Below are 5405 nucleotides of genomic sequence, written 5' to 3' on the forward strand. Positions count from 1 at the left end.
GCTCAGAGGAGAAGCCCACCCCACCCTGAGCCGCCTCCTCATTGAGCCAAGGCACCATCAATCACAGAGCGAGCCTGCCAACCCGCCCTGCCCCCCAGTCTCTTCCCTCCCCACCTCCACTCACTCTCTCACTGAATGAGCCGGTTTCAGGGTAAACAAGGTGAAATATCCTTCCGCAGCGCAGGCTGTGAAATAGGAGCTGTGTGAGCGCTTTGTAGCTGCGGCTGGCAAGTCACTGGAGCTGCCTGAGTCAATGCTGGGGTCTGGGCCTGTCGAGTTTCACTGACCTCTGCTTTCCGCTCGTTTTGTTTGCCTGGCATCTGGTATAGTCTGGTTGGAAACTGCGTGAACCTTGCGGTTGGGGGTGGCTTCTTAACCTTTTTTTAATAGATTTTGTCCTTAATAAAAACGGAATAAACGCTCCTTAAATAAGAACCCACCATTTCCCCCCTTTGCAAGCATGAACGCTGTGTGTGTGTTAGATGCGGCCATAGGCGCCCAAGGCTTTTTCTTTTCTTTTTTTCCTCAATGAAGAAATCAGTTTTTCCAAGCAACGTGGGTCTTAACAGATTGAAGCAAGCACCAGCAGTGACTTCCCAGTGCCATTAAGTGGGAGGAGTTGCCCTCACTCCAGGACTAGTTTAATCACCTTTCCAACCCTGAAAGGTGTTGTGGGGGGAGGGGAAGGTAGCGAGAGCAAACTCATTTGTATTACATAGAGGAACCTATGAATGAGTCAGCCTCGAAGCACAAGTGGGGTTCCTTTTCCTTGTTAAAACGCCTCTGTTTTTACAACTGATTTTGGATGTATATAAAGTTTAATGAATAGCTCCCCAAGCCCAATGTTTTCTCCCTCGAGTTTGGCTTCCTGAGAATTCTGGAGCCAGCAAAGGGAGCAGTGTTAAAAGCAGAAGAGTGCAATCCAGGCGTGAAAGGCAGCCGCATGCAACAGAAAATGGAAATGGTTTTGCCGTGCAGCAGTGAGGCGATGCAATGTAGGGCAATACAAACTGGGCATTCACTGCTCAAATCCTGCTCAGGATTTTGTTGTGACAGATGAGAGGGTTATTAACTGGGAGACAGCATCCACTGTTTGGGGCAATGACCTTTGTGACACAGTTCTTGGCAAAAACTTGGGGTATTCTAACAAACTTTAAATAACCCCAGTATAGGAGAATTTATCTTGACTTTTGCACTCAAGAAATACATTGTAATGAATGCAGCATATAGGCTGTAAATGGATCCACAGGGAGGTGTTGGTATTTGTAGGGGAAAGAGACATTTGGAAAACATTTTAGCAAGAGCTTTTTCTAAGCCAGCACCCCTTCCGCTTCACTTATTCCCTCCAGGGTGGTTTGGGTCTTGTGTTGTCCCAGAAAAGCTCTGAGCTGCAGCTATCCCCTGTTAATGTACCAAAAATGTAGATATAATAAAAATATTGAAAATGAATATGCCTAACCTTGGGCCAAAATCCTGTACAGGCCTGAGGAAACTGCAGGGCTTAATCCCTTGTAAATCTAGTGACAAACTAGTGACAATTCCTTTGTTTAGGGGAGGAGGTAAGGGAGAAAAGAGGATAGCCGCTAATTTGCAACAGTTTGTGAAGTTCACCTCTCATTTCTCCTGAAATACCACGCACAGTTTAGAACCACCACTCGTATAAGTTTTCTCAATGTCTCCATGTTCCATCGTTAGACCCTTAGTCAGTTTGTTCTTCTCTTCTGAAGATTTAATGATAGCAACTTGTATTATGTGTTTAAAATTGTTTGGTACCCCAGGCACCTTGGGGAGAGGGTCTATTATAAATAAAAAATTACCTGAAAGCTCATTTACCATTCAGGGAAGGTTCTGAATTCACAGCCCAGTGGTGGTATCCTCTACGAACAGAACAGATGCAGAAGCGAGGAGCAGCATCGCAAGTCAAGCCAAGACAGATCAACCTTGACCTAAAGGGGTTGCCTCAAGAGGATAATAGGAACATAAAAATAACCATGCTGGATCAGACCTGTGATCCATCTAGTCCAGTATGCTGTGTTTGAGAGTGGCCAGCACCAGAAGCTTCAGAAGAAGGTGTAAGAAATCTTTCAGCAGGTAGATGTGGGATGCTCTGCCCCAGAAAAAAAATCAAGTTCCTAGTAATTAGAGCGTGTTTTACATCCTAAAACATGATATTTTATATTCCTTCAAAAACTGTAGCTTTAAAACGGATCATTCTGAATAGCTGTGTTGGCCATACAAATGCCTAATCTCTTTAAGTATTTAAAGTTCTTGGCCTCAGTGATACCTTGTGCAATGAGTTCCATAGTCTCCTTATGCTCTGAATGAAAATATATTTCCTTTAATCAGTTTTGAATTTACCATCCTTCAAATCCACTCAATGTCCCCTAATTCTTATGTAGTGAAAATGAGAGAACTAACCCTACCACCCTACTTCCCCTCTGGGCCATAGTTTTAATGCTTTTTTACCCTGTCTCCTATTTGTTTCTTTTCTAAAATAAACAAGTTCTTTTAATCTCTATTCACATGAAAGTTACTCCATTGAGTAACATCTGTGTAAAACTTGGTGGAACTGATAGAAGACTGAGTGTTTGTAAGCTGCTGGTCTGTCTCCCCAGTCCGGGAGGGATTAAACATCACATTCAAGGTCCATTAAGAGCCTTTCTTCAGGGCAACATTTATTGGTTACACCAACAATCTGTAGCAACCCCCAAAATAAGAGTTCAGCATAAATCTCACAGCTACCCTTCCCCTGACCCAAGGGCTTCCTTGTCAGAGCCCCCCACATTACCAGAAATTCTTCCCCAATCCACTTATTGATTGTCTGTCTGGTTCTCCATACCACAGAGACCAACCTGAGTCTCCTACAGGAGCCTGTTATAACTCTCTAACCCACACTTGCCTAGTTGCTGGCTTTTATAATTACATGATCCCAAGCCAATCAGTCTTAGCTGGGAGGTAGTTGATCTGTCACAGGTGAAGCTGGGCTCAACTTCTTTTAAAGGGCCAGCCACTCTGTGACAGTCTTATCCAATGCTGGAGAGCAAGTAAAGGGAATAGCCTACAGCACAACTCAGCTCTTGGGGCTTATTTCTCTACTCTAACCAGGTTGATAGTGCTGCCTCTCTAGCAGTACAGCTGTGGTGTTTATAGCTTCCAAGGCCAGAAGGGACCATTTTGACCATCTAGTTTGACCTCCCATATAGCACAAGGCATAGAACTTCCTAGAGCGTATCTTTTAGAAGAACATCCAGTCTTGCATAGGTGCCAAATCCGTGGGTGCTCTGGGACTGGAGCACCTACAGGAAAAAAATAGTGGGTGCTCAGCCCCATCAGCAGCCTCACGAATCAGTTCCTCCCCCTTCCTGCCCAGTGCCTCCCCCACCACCAGTGGCCCTGCCGATCAGCTTCTCCACCTCCCTTCTAGCACCTCCCACCCGCCACAATCAGCTGTTTAGCAGCATGTGGGAGGGGCTGGTGGGGAGGGGGCGGAACAGGGGCAGGAAGAGGCAGGGCAGGGGTGGAGGTTTGAGGGAAGGGGTGGAGCAGGGGTCCAGCACCCCCAGAGAAATCTCAAAGTTGATGCCTCTGCATACTTCGTTTAACAATTGTCAGCGATGGAGAGTCCACCACAGCCCTCGGTAAATTGTTCCAATGAGTTATCACCTCACTGACAAAAATTTACATCTTATTTCTCATCGGAATTTGTCTAGCTTCAACTTCCACCCACTGGATCATGTTATACCTCTCTCTGCTAAATTGAAGAACCCATTATTAAATATTTGTTCCCCATGTACATACTTATAGACTGTAATCAAGTCACGCATTAGCTTTCTCTTGGTTAATCTAAATAGATTGAACTCTTTGAGTCTATCACTGTATGGCATGCTTTCTAATCCTTTAATCATTCTTGTGGGTCTTCTCTGAACCCTCTTTATCAACATCCTTCTTGAATTGCGGGCATGAGAAATGGACACAGTATTCTGGCAGCAGTTGCACCAGGGCTAAATACAGAGGTAAAATACCCTTTCCACTCCTTCTTGAGATTCTCGTTTATGCATCCCAGGATCACATTAACTCTTTTATGCACTATAACTTGTAAATCTTTTTCAGAGTTAGTTTTCCAGGTTAGACACACCTCCACCCCAGTCCTGTAAGTATGGCCTACATTTTTTGTTCCTGGATGTATACATTTACATCTAACTGTATTAAAATACATGTTTGCTTGCGCCCATTTTACCATAGATCCAGACTGCTCTGAACCAGTGATCTATCCTCTTCATTATGTACCACTCCCCCAATTTGTGTGTCATCTGCAAACTTTATCAGTGACAATTTTATGTTTTGTATGTTAACTAGCATGAGCCAAGAACTGATCCCTGCGGAACCCCACTGGAAAAACACCCACGTGATGATGATTCCCCATTGGCAATTTAATTTTAAGACCTATCAGTTAGCCAGGTTTTGAATACATTTAGTGTGTTCCAGTTGTATCGTTCTAGTTTTTTAATCAAAGTGTTCTGCTGTACTAAGTTATATGCCTGACAGAAGTCTAAGTATATTATATCAACACTATTATCTTTATCAGCCAAACATATAATCTTATAAAAAATATCAAGTTAGTTTGATAGGATGTATTTTCTATAAACATATGTTGAATTGCATTGATTACATTGCTTTATTCCTTTAAAAATCAAGTTCCGTAGCAGCTGCTATATTATCTTGTCCAGGATTGATGTCAGGCTGACAGGCCTATAATCACCCGGGTTATCCCATTTACCCTTTTCAAAAATTGATATAACATTAGCTTTCTTCCAGTCTTCTGGAATTTCTCCAGTATTCCTACACTTATTGAAAATCAACATTAACAGTTCAGCAAGCTTCTCAGGCAACTCTTGTAAAACTCTTGGATGCTAGTTACCTGTTGATTTTAAAATGTCTGACCTTAGTTGCTGCTGTTTAACATCATCCAAAAATACTACTGGGATGGAAAGAGTGATCTCATCACCATATGTTGAGACTATACAATCTGTTTCTTCCCCAAATACAGAACAGAAATATTTATTGAACATTTCTGCCTTTTCTGCATCATTCTTGATAATTCTACCATTTCTATCTAATACCATTGTCAGAATTCTTTTTATTGCAAATATATTTTTAAAAACTCCTTAGTGTGCTTATCTCTGCTGGCCATAGATTTCTCCTTGTGTCCGTTGGCTTCCCTTATCAATTTTTTTACAATTCCTAACTTCTGCTTTATTTATTTATTAGTGAGACAGGCAGGAGACTGGGGACCAAAAGCCCTGAGTTATAGTTCTGACTGTACTCCTATTTACTGTGTGTCATTGGACAAGTCACTTAATTTGTCTTGGCTTCAGTCTCCCTGTCCACACAAATTGGGATATCAA

Source organism: Caretta caretta, chromosome 3 (assembly GCF_965140235.1).
Source record: "Caretta caretta isolate rCarCar2 chromosome 3, rCarCar1.hap1, whole genome shotgun sequence".
NCBI classification, from domain to species: Eukaryota; Metazoa; Chordata; order Testudines; family Cheloniidae; genus Caretta; species Caretta caretta.